The sequence below is a fragment of the Mauremys mutica genome, chromosome 1, assembly GCF_020497125.1.
Source record: "Mauremys mutica isolate MM-2020 ecotype Southern chromosome 1, ASM2049712v1, whole genome shotgun sequence".
Lineage (NCBI taxonomy): Eukaryota > Metazoa > Chordata > Testudines > Geoemydidae > Mauremys > Mauremys mutica.
In genome coordinates, this window is record NC_059072.1 from 200,889,100 (window position 1) to 200,905,288 (window position 16,189).

General features: G+C 42.6%; 1 protein-coding gene across 1 annotated transcript in view; it reads right to left on the bottom strand.

The window, feature by feature from the left end:
* Positions 1-16,189, bottom strand: part of RUNX1 (RUNX family transcription factor 1) — a 213,031-nt gene that overhangs the window by 8,652 nt on the left and 188,190 nt on the right. The window lies entirely within an intron of this gene.

Consider the following 16,189-nt stretch of genomic DNA (forward strand, 5'->3'; position numbering starts at 1 on the left):
GAGAGGTAGTATTTATATTTGTCCAAAGCAGTGTGTCCATAGTAGGAACCACCTCTTTTTGCCACATGAGCATCCACATCTGGAACTGGCATTTTCCCCACCTGCACAAGCTACCTTTTTACTTTCAGGAAAAAACACAAAGCAAGAATGGAAATTGTCTCTTTTTCCCACAAATCTGTGGTTTCTCACTAGTTTTCCCAGCAATGAGAATTTTCTCCTACTGCTCAAACTGACTAATTGTCTCTTTGAAAGAAGCAAATATCAGAGCGGCAAAAAGCTGATACTATGCACAGAATGGATACCAGCATGGAAAGAAATGCTCTCAAGTTCCAGGTGAAGGACTTTGAGCTTCCATAAGAAACCACATTTGAAGGTTTGTTGAGAATTATGGAGATGAGATTTACATTTTGTTTCTTTCATTTGTTTGGAAGTGGAGATTTATCCAAAAGCAGAGTGGAGTAACCTGGCCTTTTAAAAAATTACTTGTAAGGCCACTTGCAGATTAAACCTACTAAATCAATCTAGTCCCATTGATTTCAATATGTTTATTCACCTGAGTACCAGGATAATTGGATCCTGGAAGGACCAACTCTAGCAGGGAAACTGTATAGTTCAGTCTTCTTGCCCATTCAGCCTTGGTGAATCTGCTGAGACTGCTATCCCAGAAGCCAATTTTTTGTACCTATTTTATCTGAAGGGTTTTCTAATGGCCACACCACTGCAGAAGAAGGTCCCTAGTGAGCTTCCTGGACTCTCTGCTTTTCTTCTTTCCTTGGAGGGAGGAAGCTCCACTTCATTTGTATTTGCTTCTTTTTTCCTTCACCACCACTTATGGTAGGAAAACTATTTCAAAGAGGGAAGGATCTTGTAGCATGCCCTAAAAGTGGTCATACTCTGAATTATTCTAATCTGTCCTGGAAGTTTGTTTCACAGCGGAACCCCCAGGACTCAGCATACTTATCTCCTGCTCTCACATGCTCTGTCTTGGCCTGTAGGTATTGAAGAAGAGTGAGGAAGGATCTCTACCTATGGGGATTGACATGTGACTGCCTTTGGGAAGGAGCAGCAGCTACCTCTCATCATTCTCTGGCTCTTCATGGAGAGGAATGATGGGAGGCATTGTCACACCACTTATTCCAGTTATGCCATGTAGATGGCTCAGCACCACCTTCTCACTGATTGTGTCTAAAACTGAAGGAGTCAGCAGTTTGAACACCAAAATATGAACTCTACCCCTCTTTTAATGCCAGCACGACTGCCTCAGTGCTGTGCCCTGGCCAGAAACCCAAGAGTGGTGTATTTTGTGATGCAGGCACATGCCCATTAGCAACTAGACAGAGGCTACCAATATATTTGATCTAGCTCATTCAAGATCCACTGTCAATTACTATTGACCTGAGATGGATTTGAAGCAGTGACCAAGAGATGAAAGGCTCTGTATCCCATTACTAACCCCATAACCCATCTAAGTCTTCCTCAGGTTAAACAAAAATCTAACTGCCAAAAATCAACCTTATATTTTGTTATATGAATTCCCAAACACATAATTTTTGTTAGTAGTTGTCCTAGAATGGCCTTAAAAATGAAGAGCTCTGATTGGTTAACAAATTGCATACCATTCAATGATGCTAATGCAGCATAACCACCGTACCTGGGTTAGAAACTCACTGACCCCATCCGCCTCTTCCTTCAGTCATTTACTACCAAATAAAGCAATGAAAATAGCACTGGAAAATTCTGTAGGGTTTTTTTTTGCCGGGCGGGGGGTGGGGAGGTGGGGGGAGGGGTAGACTTCTGCCACTGTTTCAGCATTTAGGGCTTCGTTCAACTCCCACGAAGGTCAATGGGAGCATTTCCACTGACTTCAAAGGGAGCTGGAAATATTTCTGATATCCTTCTTCAGTGTATCTTAACTTAAACTGGAACCACAAACTGCCACAGTTTAAAGAAATACATCCCCCCCCCCAAACTCACCATTCTCTTCCCAATCAGAGTAAAGATTTAAATGTTTCAAAATGTAGCAACTTGGGGTCGGAAAATTGGTTTGTTGGGGAGGTGTGTGTGTGTGTGTGTGTGTGTGTGTGTGTGTGTGTGTGTGTGTGTGTGTGTGTGTGTGTGTGTGTGTGAGAGAGAGAGAGAGAAGTTAAATATATGAAAACCTGCTTTAAAAAAATCTGAGTTTCTTCTCAAACCACAATGTCTCCAAAAGAATCTGCAGAGAGAGCTAGAGGTACTCCAGTTTAACTTGAAAATAATAGGGGCTTTAGGGGCTTTGGGGTCTTAATGCCAAATAGGATTGCAGAATTATTTAAAATGAGAGCAAAACAGCATGAAGTCAGTGGAGCTGCAGCTGTTTACACCAATCTGAGGATCTGGGCTCAATTCTTCCTGCATTTCTTCTATTAGCATGTACTTTCATTTCTGCTTTTCATCATAGGAGAAAATATATTTTAAAAAATGAAAACAGTTACTAATTGCAATAAAACACTCCAGGGCAATAATTACAGCACAGTAATTCACACCTTGTTGTGTAGTCACTAGCTCTCGGCCTCCTGCCTACCAAGCTATTAAACATGATGTATTGGACCATCTTTCATGCCTCATCATGTTGTAGTGCCATGAAAAAGTTGTGGTGTTTGGCTTTTTAAAAAACAGCCTTGTAATGAAACAGTGTCAATGTTGTTTAATGGTTAATAAAATAAGCTTTGGTAAAAGACTCAGGTAAGAGAGTTAAAATCTCTTTCCTCCCATGTTGCTTCTTGGGGTCTCATATATAGCATTTTTCTAATGATTGTTGCAGTGGAAAATCAAAGCCTAATTTGCAGAAGGTTGGCATCTTCACAGAATGTTGGTAATTCTGCCTTCTGACCTGAGATTTCACTGTCAATCGTTTGTCAGCAGGTGGCGCTGGAGAACTTTTTGCACTGCCCCCATAATTGTTAGCACATATTCCAGCTAATATGTGCTTGGCACCAAATAATTGCACTACAGAAGTATCATGCCTCAACACTGGTGATTTTCCAGTACTGTATGACCCATGATTGCAAACGGTAGTAAGTTTGGCTTTGAGACCACATGCAAAATGCCATGCAACTATCCCAAGAACTGTCTAAGCCATTTATATAATACTTGTAACACTCTTTAGTCCAGTACAACCCACAACACCTCTGGTGCAGTTTCTTTAAGTACAACTGTACTCTGAAAAGTGACTGTGTAAAAGTAGTGCCTTCTTACTTAGCAGATATGTTCCCTGTGGGTATTCACTCTCATTTGCTGACTTTAGGAACTTTTTCTCCTTTTTTACTGTTTGTTAGCACTGCAGAACAAGAGTGAGCAAATACCTGCCAGGCAATGGAGTTGCACAGCTATAAATCAAGGCAAAATTTGGCCTACAGAACCTTTATTAATGGCGAGGATGCATGAGGAGGAGAGAACTCAGTTTGGCTTCAGAGCCCAAAGTGATTTTGTGGGACAGTCATTAAAAAACCTCCCAAATAGCTTTTTATCTGTAAACTGAGCATACATGACATATAAATCAGTGAGACACAACAAACACAGAGCTCCATGATGCCGTTTCTATAGAACCACTTTTCAGAGCAGACTTACACTTCAAAATGCACAGCAAAATAAAGCCAGATGCTTTGGCTGGTGTAAATCAGCACAGGTCCACAGACTTCAACAGAACTGTGCCAATTTACCCCAGCTGAGGGTTTGGCCCCTTTGTTGTGGTAGAGGGTGGGGTCTGTTTTATTCACCCCCTCATTTCTAAGGTAAACAAAGATCTTACAATCTGAAACGTCTTAATCATTGTGGTATAAAACTAATTCTTTAAAGAGATTGGAAGTTTTAAGTTTAAATGGTCAATCAGATATGGAAATCAGATAGCAGGTACCACTGTGCCTATGAGAATGAAGAGAATTTGCTTAATGATTATGTGAATTTCTGTCTTGTCTGTGTTTGGTAGGATACAATCTGCCTTTGGAGCTGCTTTGTGCCACCATAGTACAGAGTGAGACAGCAACTCAGTGTGTCATTGTAGATCAGACATTACAGTCTGATCTTAGCCAAGTGGAGCAATGTGAGCCAAATCTCACTATGACATAGTGTGTTTACTGGAAGCTTCAGCAAGGAGCTGCAGGATGTGAGTCAGTACTTTATGGTGCGAGTCAGGATTGAGAATGATGCATCAGTAATCAGCAAGGTAATAGGTACCCCCTTGACTAGATTTGGGTGCATTTTACCTGGACGCCCCTGGCTAAACTAGGGTAAATTCCAAAGGCACCACGGGAAAATAATGTTTCATTCCCACAAACAATACATACCTAGCTAAAAAGTCTTATTATCTTGACATCTTGTCTTCCAGAAATGATTTTACAGCACAAGGGTCAATGGGTAAAAGGGAGTCACCCACAAGTATATACAAGTAGCAAGTAGTTGCTTAGCCAGATATCTGTATCAGTTAAAATTCCATAATAACATGAGTCAGTTGCCGGGATAGCATGCTGCAGACAAAATGTGAAACAGCCTCTGCAGTTGCCAGCCATTTCTCTCAAGTTGCAAAAATGTCTGTCAGTCACATGCAAAAATTTCTACCAGTCACATAGTGTCAAGCTTTGCAACTCCTCCACCATCCTGGCTAGCACCTTAACGGGAACAAAAGATGGGATGAAAGAAGGCTGGGATCCCATCTCAATGGCTAAGCAGGGGCTTACTAATGTCATCCCAGAGGGAGATAAGAAATGACTAGGGCCATCAACTACTTTACAAAGCTTCACTGACTCCAGTATTCATTTGCTTTTTCCCCACCGCCTGCATGATTTGCCAAACTTTCCAAAGGGAAGCCATTCTCATAGTGCAAATTTCCCTCTCTGCCAATGTGAGTAAGTCAGGAATGGTCTTGATTAGACATGTTCATTCAGAGAGGTTTCTTGCTGAACAGGGGCAATGGGTTGAGAAGAGGGAAGTTTTAGGCCTCAGGAAAAAAAATGAAGACATTTTGCAAAGTTCTTTTCATTTTTTTCTCTCACCCTCTTTCCTTTTACTGTCCCTTATTTCTCCATAATCTTTCGCATGCCTTTCTCCGCTTCATCCACTGCTACCCTCATCATCTCCCATCTTCCGTTTACTCCTTCCAACCGCAGGTGCGCAAAGGACAGACTGGGGCCCTACGATCTTACACTGATTTGACCTGATCTACCATCCAGCAGCATGACCAACATGGCTCCATCACTCTCTCCCTTTCCTACCAACGTGGGGCCCAACAACTCACAAAGACAAGCCTTAAATCCCAGCCTACAGCAGCACTTTGGAAAGCTGTGTCACCTAGCAGCAGCTGAGAGGATTAGTCAGTTGCTTTGAGAAGGTGGCACTTTCCAAAAGGCAAGGTCATCGCTGGCAGCAGCAGACACACAAGGCAAATATTCTAATGCTTCTCAGTGCTAGAAGATGAGGAACTGGAAAATTACAGAGCAAACTGTAAAAATTCCGCCCTCTGCTATTTCGTTATACAGGGTGCTTCCCCTGAGCATGACACATGGTGGAAACTACTACGCTGCTCTGCCACACCACAGAGCCATTTCCCAGTGTAACAGCTGAGGAGATGTTTGGGATTCATGGAAGTGGGCAGGACTTTTAGGGACAGGACTTTTAAAGCCACCTAAGGGCTTGAAAATTGGAAATGAACGGGAATTGGGCATCCAAATCCCCACTGCGGCTTTGAAAACCTCACTCTACATTTGCAATGGTTGACAATGGGTCTTTTGGCTGAGAATTCCAGTGGCTGCCACCACTCCATTGTCTTTACATGCTTAAGGTTGAGCTGCCTGTTCCACATCGACTTCACTGCCTTCCTTCATGGGAGCCCCCTTTATATGCACTTCACAGCACACTGTTGGCTTGAAATCTCTGATTGTGTGGAGCCCCCAGATTACCTCATGTAGCCCTTCCACTATATGAACCAGTGTAAATGAAGGCCACATCGGGTTATGGTGCACATCATGTTTTCATGGCACTGCCAAAGCTACTCACTCTCCATAAAAGGCACCTTCAGCACTGGCCTCATACCCCAATATTTACTTTTATTTCAGCGCTTCTGAGGTTTTGTGAAATGTTCAAACTGTTCAAGGAGTTCTAGAGGCGTCTGAGCCTCGTCTCCCATGGGACCATGACATGCGTGCAGCTCCACACAATTCCTGCAGTAGCATCAGTTCCTTAGGTTTTAGAGCACAGTATGGGCTAGAGTGGCAACCTTTCAAAAGGTTACTCTTAATTGCACCCTATTAATTTACCTTTACTGCGTTTTTTGTGGCATTTCCTACGCTTATTATTAATTATCATTATTATTAATATTATTATTGCCACAGTTGCCAAAATATGCTGGTTGTTCTACAGCTATGTAAGAAGATACAGTCTCTACAAAGTGGGCATCCTATAATGTGAGAGACAAAAAAGAAACACAAATGTTGCGGAGGATGAGACACAACAGGCCAAGAGGCTGAGGAGATGGCTGGAAGTTCTAGTGTTAGTTCTGCTTTTTATTTATTTTCTGTGTATCATCAGTCCCCAGCTTCCCCTCTATGGAGCCCTAATTTGTCAGTTGGCTACTTTCTTTTAGGCATTGCCGCAGAAATGAGTCTTGAGGAGGCAAATCCCACAGTGCCTCTCACTGCTGGGAATCATAATCCTCCAGTTTTTAATGCCCCCCCACTGCAATTTTTGCAAAATAACACATGAACAATTTCAACTACTTCTTCTTTAAAAATGGGTGGGACAGGGGATGTCACTGGGTTGCTGGCCCCAGTAAATGAAGTAGGTCCAGAGCCCTGTGCCAGAGCAAGTTCTCCTATTTGGCTGATTAAGACCAGTATTGCAGCTGGAGGCTAAAAAGGATCAAGGAGCGACCCAGTGAAGTCCCTGAAGGAAGTTAGGAAATAAGTCAGAGCAGATTGGTTCAGTTAGAGGCAGGTGAGAGCTGCCAGAGGCCAGAGGGACTGGAGAATGTCCCGGAAGGAAGCAGAAGGTGTTTCTAAAGCCAAGGAAATCAGCAAGGGGGGATTGTTGACTGGTGTCTTCAAGCCAGAGAGTCAGGGCTGGAAAGGGCTGAAGGCACGAAGAGCAGCAGAGGGAGATGCCTGCTGGCTCTGAGCTAGAGCCAAGATCCAGAGAGGGCTCAAGGCAGGGGTGCAGAGGAGGGACTTACCTGCTGACATCTCCAGGGCTGGATATCTGGGCCCAGAGGCACCATGAGAGGTGATGCTCCACTGCTAGAATGCTCCCAGCATAGAGGCTGAGGGGGTTCCCACTAGAAAAAGCAGGGATGCATCCCAGCTGGAAGGGCAGGGCTGGCTCTCCTGGTACCAGGACAGGAGAGGACTAGGCTGAATGCTGGGTGTGGTGAGGGAAGCTGGGGCTGTGGTGAGGAATGCCAGGGTTGTATGTTGCTCTTACTGTTTGGACTATGCTGGAGGACTGCTGGTTTATGGTGCTGGGACAGGTTCTGTTATGATTTAGTGGCACAGTACTTTTGGAATACATGAACTCCACACAGGCTACGTGTATATTTGGACAAATGCTTTGGACTATTTCTGGGGACTCAGAAGGGGGAGAAACTAAGGCAGGTGCTCTTGCCACATGAGGGTACTCTGGTAGGGCTGCCCTCTTACAGAAGGGAAAAAACGAGCACTCCCTAACATTTTGTTTTAACTTGTTTCACTCTATTCCAGGCCATGCCAGCAAGTGAATGCTGCAAAATAGCTAAAATGCCAAAAGGATACCAAAGGCAATGGAAGAAAGTACTTGCTGAAGGGATCTCCCCACTCCCTACATTCTCCTACATTGCGGCATAGGGCCTCCCTAATGAACTGTCCAAGCTAGAAGCTGAGAACAGCATGCATGCTGCATTGTACTGCCAAATAAATACATAAATAATAATGAGGGAATGCTTATGAAATAGTGATTGTCTGGGGGCCCCCGGGAATCTTCTGCAGTTCTTCTTGCTAACCTGATACCAACACTGGGAGGCGCAACAGAGCAAGCACCCAACTGTGAAAACTGTGATTTCACAATCAATGTGTGTGCTGTTCTAGCAGGTTAGTACATAAGCTGCTCAGATGAAATATAAACCATCTCTCCCACTGAGTAAGCACACTCTTTCTGGGCTGGCGTCACTGTTGCTTTGAAGAACACGACTGTGCTATGTGCAAGCAGCAGAGTCTCGCAGTGCCAGCGACACACAGAAATCAGAAAGCTGAGGTTTGTAAATTAAGGATGCATTGTTCTTTGTCTTATGAGGTATGACTCACCCTGGAGAGTGATTTATTTATTTATTCATTCAAAAAACTCTATTCCTTCTATGCGCCCCCCCCATCTTCCTCACTCTCCAAAAAAGAATATTAACAATGAGTGAAATCAAAGAATTCAACCCTGACCTTCCACGTTTTTTGGCTTCCTGTGAAAGGCACTTAAGCAGACTCTGGCAGGTTGCAGTTTTCCCCCCTCCCTGTCCCCAAATTCTCTCCTAGAGCATAAAAAGAATTGCTAGGAAATCATAGCTCTAAGAGTCGGGAGTCAAAGAATACCTTGGCTACCCTGACAGCTTCACACAAGCTATTGCTATACTCTTTATAATAAGCCATGGCATAGAACTGACCCTTATTATTAATTATTATTATTATTATTTGTAGTACTGTAGCTCTTAGGAGCCCCAATCATACACCAGGCCCCCAGTGGGCTAAGCACTGACCTAACACAGAACAAACATTACTATTGGCCCCACCTTTCAGCTCCACTGCTTCAAACATCTGTTTATCTAGACACTGGTAGGTTCCTCATCATTGCAGAATTTTAGCACCTCACACATGTTCATGAATTTACCCTCACACCACACCCGCGAGGAGGGACAATATTATTATAATCCTCAGTTTTACAGATAGGGAATTGGAGCACACAGATAGCAAGACTCCAGTTCAGCAAAGCACATAAGTGAGTGCTTAAATGCTTTGCTGAATCAAAGCTTAAGTGAATTGCTCAAGGTCTCTCAGTCTGTAGCAGAGCCATCTAGCTCGAGTACTGGTTCAGTGCCCTAACCACAATACCATCCTGTCTCCTAATGACTACTACAATGTTTTTCTTATACGAGAGGGGAGATTCAAGGAATTCACCAATTGCCTTCTGGTGCCAGTCCACGGGGAATGGTGGAGGAGGAGTAGAGGTGTGGTTAGCAGAAGTGGTGTTGCTCTGATTTCCTACCTCCACCATGTCGTGCGGGCTCTCAGAAGCCCTGGGCTAAGGATCACTGGAAACGTAATTTGCCAGTGCCAAACCACTAAGACATCTTCTTGAAAGGTCATAGAAGGATTTGGGACCTTGTGTTTGAAAGGACAGTCATGAAGGCATACATCCTGGTTTTAATTCATGTGGAATTGCCTCCTATTTCTATATATATGTTTGAAGACCATTTAATTTGAGGTTGGACATTCCTTAGAGGAATTATTCCCCTTGGAAATAAAGAGTAGCAAGGAAGCAAGTAACCTCAACGAGTCTGTACAGACTGCTGTGGGACACAGTGACAAAGGAATGACTACAACACGGCATCAGGTATCTCACAGGTAGCTCCTGAAGATGTGAACTAATTACACCATATTAAAGTTCTCTAGCCCACAGATAAGCAAAGACCCCTTCCCAATCTCATCTTTCATACCTTCTGCACGTCCCTCTCCCCCTTTCTCCATATGAAAGCTGCATAAGAAAAAACTTGATCTCTGGGGTTTGCAGTCATTTTATCCACCACAAAACTCTGACCTTGATGTGTACTAATTAGGATTGAAATAGACTAATAATACAGGTTGGCAAGGTGGAGTTTTGTCAGTATAAAAAAGGCCTTTGAAGATAACAGCCATTTACACTTTCATGATCCCATCCCTAGTGTTCAGAAGAGAGAACATAAACTAATAATGTGGAATTCATCTAGGGGCATTCTACACACAGCAGCAGAATATCATGTCCCCCCATAACTTTTATTCAGGATGGCAAATTAAATCTGCCTGGATTCTTTTAAATTCCAACACAGATTATGATTAAAAAAAACTTTTGTTAATAAGCAGACCTCTGATGATCTAAAGATGCACTGGTTCATTTTATTGACTTAGAGAAAGTAAATGACATATCAAATGCAACCTTCATACTTTAACAGATGAAGTCACCTTGAGAAAAACGATACCTAGCACAGTAGTATGAAACCGCTCTCCAGAGTATAGCTTTGATTTACAAGGTGAAGTAAGGTCTCCATCCTGTGAACATATATTTTTAAAGTTACTTTGGCTTAGTGTGTACCGTAGGTTTTTTAAAGTAGATAACCGAGAAACTGTTGCTCATTAAAGTACTAAATGAAGTGGGTGACTTGTGAAGAAAACAATAGCTCTTGAAAACGATATTAAAGTCTCTGCTTTTCTAAACACTGAGCTAATGATTTACATCAAACTGGTTTACAGAAGATCTGCAAAGCTGAAATGAAAAATGAGTTAAGCCCAGAAAAATGTGCTGAAAGCCCCAACTAACTGGGCTGTGGGACACATTCAACTCATAAATACATTTAACATACCTTTTAAGAAATGCTTTCCTCTCTCTGTGAAATCCTCTGGCACTTCCTGTTTAGTTGAGGAATGCATCTTACTGTAACGTTGTGGATATCAGAAATTCCATGCAGCCCTATGGCACCAGTGAAGTCACAGAAAGCTGTATCTTGTGATTCTTTAGGCAATCAGAAAATGCCAGAGGATTTCATTTAGAGAAAGAAAAAGTAGTAAAAGAAAGGTAAGTGAAAATGTAATGGCCTCCCCTCCACCCCCAGGTCATATAAGTGGGGGCATCAGCACAAGTATCTGGGTTTAGTTCAAAGTTAATGTTAACATTGCAATTCACCTTTCAATGCTACATTGACTAATTTCAGATCAAGACAAATCTAAATCTGAACGAGAAGAGATATAGGCCGTAAACTTTGAAGTCCAAGTGTGGGATTCTCAAAAGCACCATGGAGTTTATACTCCTAAGTCACTTTTTGAAAATCCCATCCAAAGTGCACAAAATGAACCATGTGCACAAGTCTTTGTAGGACTGGAGCCATTGGCCAGCATCTGCAAAGTTAGGTGCCTAAAGTTAGGCCCCTAAATATGTGGCCTGAGTTTCAAAAGTGCAGACCACTCTCGGCTCTTCCTGGCTCGCAGTCACTTGCTGTCATTTCATCTCTTAGCAATTTGATGTCAGTGGGAGCTGCGGGGGCTCAGTACCTTTCAAAAACAGGCCATTTAATATAAGTGATGAAATATGGATTTGTGCTCCTAACTGTAGGTCCCTCCATTTAAAAAGAATGGCCTTCATTTCCATTTTGTGCCCAGGTGGTATTACAATAGACTAGAGAATGAAAATAAATGTACATATAGCTGGAACTACACAGTACAATGAATATTGTAATATAATATAAAACAATCTTCATCTTAATATCTGATTACTATTTACTAAAAAATGTTGCAAAATGGCACATATGAAGAAATGAATAATTAACATTAGTAATTAACAAGAAGCCAGAACTTTGACAGTCTGAGGATATCGTTTTTTCCCATAGCTCAGCATGAATAAGGAAAACTATTGTATTTTCTGCATTAAACCACTGATAAAGTAACCACAACTCTTTTCAAACAACTTGGAAAGGCTCCTCCCTCCTCCATGTTTCAGGAAGATGAGTTGCACTTCCCGTGTCTCAAATTATGTCATCTGACTAGATTTTCTGCTGGGAAAGATCAGTAAGATAATAGCTCTTATCATAATCATGGATACTTACACACCGGCAGCTATATCTAAAACTTAACTGATCCCAATGAAGCCTCCCTAAATGCACTGAAGCCAGCGGGGTAAGGAGTGCACAATAAGGTCATTGGAAAATGATTGCTTAACTCTTTAAGAAACCACCTCAAAGCTGAAAGAATCTTGATATGCAGTTTCCTGCTTTATTTAAAAGGGTATGTCAAGACTGGTAAACCCCAAATTTGACCTACTGTACATTTTTGTTAATGCCTGTGTGGAAAGTCCAGGAACTATGCGTGTTTAGTTTTAAAAATAAATACTTCAAAGCTCATTATTTCTAATGGGGGAAAATAATGGCAGCGGCTGAGCACTCATATGTAACCTGGTCTGTGTGTACAATGGAACGAAAAACAATTTCAATCAGGAAATGGATTTCATTTTCAAGACTCCTAAGAGTTCTTATAAACACAGTAAGAACAAAACTGATCAAAGCCATTTTGACTGTCTTTTTAAAATGACCTAAAACTGCAAAGTGACGGCAAGAAGCCAATTTAAATTCCTATAAAAGAAAATGCCATATTTTACATATTTTGCTAACATGATCCCAAAATGATGAGTTAGCCAACCTTGTGTTAGTCTCTGTTGCAAGTGAATTAAATACAAAATAGCTTGCTCCCACCCCATCCTCACATGCTCCTTTAGCCAGTCTGAACCTACAGATAAGCTGATGATGAGACACTAAAAGGCAAAAGCAGACAATTACCTAGGCAAATGTTTGAAGGATTTGGGCCCTGGAGCAAAATGCTGTTTACTAAAGACTGAAAGCGCCATTTGTACTTAGCACAACCAAGTCTGTCTGAATTCAGTTGTTCTGGATAGTGGCCACCAGTGGACTCGGAGCAAGGTTTATAGGTGTGAGATAACATCACACTCCTGTCTGTGTTTCATTGCCTCAGGGCTTCTGCAGTATTTTTAAACAAGAAAATGCAAGTACCAACAAAAGCATATTATAACATCTGTCTTTATGTTCACTTCTTGCACTGGTTAATCATTTATTTTTATGCTGCAGACCATCCTGTCAAGATTCAGAGCCAGATCCTCAGGTGATGTAAATCTGCGTAGCTCTCTTGAAGTCAGTGGAGCGATGCCAGTTTACATCAGCTGACAATCTGCTCCATAGTTTTCATTTAATTTCATCTCTTTCAAATCTTACTGCAAACCAATAGGGTTTCCAATACGTACGTCTTTCTTCTTTTCCTTAAAAAACCCCTTGGAACCATACATATTGGTCAATTTGTGGAAAGAGTCCAGAGAGATTAGTAAAAGGGAAGGTAGGGAGAGAAAAGAGACTTTGCAGTATAGGGGCCACCCCTTCCCTCTCCACTTCTCTCCACACTTCATATACACATTCATCTCTGCATGGTTATCATCATTGATGATATGGACAGAAAATGGAGGAGTCAGGGCATAAATGGAGGGGATAAAAAGATGGTAGGAAAACTGTTGCGCAGATGAGCAATCTTCCATCTGTACTATGGCCCAGCACCATAATATCTGAGTGTTGCATATACATTAGTGGCTGTGTCCTCACAACATGCCTATGAGGTAGGGAAATGCTTTTGTCTCTATTTTACAGATGGGAACTGAGACAAAGAGAGATTAAGTAACTTGAACAAGACCTCACAGGAAGGTTGTTCCAGAATTAGAAATGAAACCCATATCTCTTTAATTCCAAACAAGTGCTTTAACCCCAAGATCATTCTTCCTCTCCACCCTCCTGGTGGAGGAAACATTGCCATTAACATACCTGACAGAAAATAAACCTTGATGGACCATGGGCCACAATTCCCTTTTCCTCCACACCTGAAAGACCTTGAGAAGAAAAGTACAGCAGAAAGGGTATGTACCGGCACAGGGTTAGGACCAATAACAGGAAAAGAACAGAGCCAGAGAACAAATCAGAACCTGACTCTGACATAGCATTTTAATATGCAGGACAAGGACTAGCCAATAGCAGAGTTTCTGAAGGTCACAAGTCTATCTATGGTTATGGCTACACTACAGACACTACAGCAGCACAGCTACGGCACTGCAGCTGTAGCCCTATAATGCAATTAAATTGCTACAGTGATGGAAGGGGTTTTGCCATTGCTGTAGTTAATTCAGCCCCTCAGGAGACAGTAGCAAGGTCTATGGAAGTATTTTTACGTCGACCTAGCAGTGTTTATACCAGGGTTTAGGTCCGCTTGATAGCTCTGGCAGGGGTGTGAGTGATGTAGCTAGGTCGACCTACGTTTTAGGTGTAGGCCAGGCCTAAGATACCTGAACAGGAGAACTGGGGCAGGGAGGGGACAAGAGAACAGAGAACCAAAGATTGATGGAAGATGAGTTGATGGCAAAGGGAAGCTTGCATTGCACTTGTCCGTGTTTTACCACTTCTGTGTCAACAAATTGACAGCCTTGGGGACTGGAGTACTCTAACATCACACCCCAAGCACTAAATTCTCAAGAAATGGAAGGAGCAGCAGCAGCAGAAGCGCAAGACAAATCCATGGGAAGATACTGATAATACTAAAGCAGCAGGAGGTATGTTTTCAGTGATTGTGTGACAAACTAGATGCATGTCTCCCATGTCCAATCCACCAGCACAGTCCTATAAAATTGTCCCTTAGAGAATAGCCGTCCCTTATGTTTTACTGCAGGATTAAGCTGTTTTTGTTTTATACATCCATTTTCCCTTAAAATATATTTTTTAAAAAAAAAGGATGCTGCATCAGAGGATCAGGAATGTGTCTTTTAAAGAGACAGCATTTCCTCAGTCTCCTCTCTATTCCCCCCCTCTCCAAATGTGAAAAATAAGTAATAAGACAGACTTTGCTGGAGATGTGTCTAACAAGGCCTTCATTGTTTCAGACAGGTGTGAGACTGGAACTGATTCAGAACCAACAACCCCAGTCTCAGAGCCAGCTCTGTGAGCTGAAAACATGCACCAACCATCCAGTAATACCACTGCAGCCAGCCAGAGACTCAACAATTTAAGGCTTAACACACACACAACATAAATCAGACGAGGATGTACCAGCCAACCGTCAGCTTCTTGGGCAGATGCCTGCAGACTGTCTGCGCAGATCAAACCCTGCCTGTTTGGGTTATTGGAAACATTTTTTTTTGTCATATAAAGAGAGGCTGGGTGGAGCAGCTAGCACAGACACATTTATGTTTGCCCTATCTTGTTCCAACAGCCCTCGTACGTACGCTGTTTGTGAGGTAGTACTTCTTGTAAAGTTGCTTTATTCAAAGCACAAGAGGGAATGAATTACATCTTGGGGAAATGTTTAATGTCTAGAACTCACACGTACATGCTACTCTCTCAAACAAAATCATTCCCTGTCCATGGGCTTTTATGAGGCTCTAAACATGACCAAACAAGCACTAGAATTAACACAGCTGCTTACTCTCATATACATTTCCTCCACTTTTCTAGGAAAACCAGTTTTTACTCTCTCTTCTCCATCTCCTGATACCTGCTTTGAACTTGTCCCTAATGTGCATTTGGCTATAATTTGGATCACTCCCAGGACAGGTCAGAGCAACATTTTAGACTCTGGGACTAAGGAACCTCTCTGTTATGCTTAGTTATCCACGGTCTCATAAACCTGCCCAAAGAATTATTCCTCCAGCTGGTTTTGGAGATGCCAAGAAGGCAGAGCTGTAATAAAGGTGTGATATACAGGAGTGCTGATGAGAGACTCAGCTTTGATTCCTGGCCCCAATCACATGGGCAGGATAGAAAATTTCACTCAGCGTTCTCTGCTGTACTACTTGCTTTCTGGAAAATGATGGAACCCCGTGGCCACCTCCGCCAGGTTCTTTTCCAGATTCAGGCGGCTTCGTTTGCTCTATTTTTAGTGAAAAGATTCCATTTATTTCTGACACCATGTGATAAAGGTGTGACACACAGAAGTGCTAGTAACAGACTGGTCTTTATCTACTGTCATGTCACATGTGCCAGTCCTGCCTCTCTGCACCCTTCAGTGGCTGTTTCCAGTGTTTGAAACTCTGACTCACTAATGGCTGCTGTTTGGAACAGCAACAGCAGCTCTAGATCTCTACGGCCATTTTTGGCTGCCCCAGGCTCCGCAGCCCTTACCTTCTAGTGACTGCTCGCTGATACGGCGGCCGGGGCTCTGTGCGCCCCTCAGAGGCCAGGATTGGGCTCTGAAGTCCTGATTTCTTAGTGGCTACAACAACCCCTCTGAATGACTCTTCTATCCCAGGGCAGCTAACTAAGGCATGCACGGCTCTCTTTGCGATTCCTCTACTTCTGTAATACTTATTGCCAGTGCTCGCTTTCCCTTGCAGAGTGAAAGTCAACAGGCTGGCTGCTGCTCCC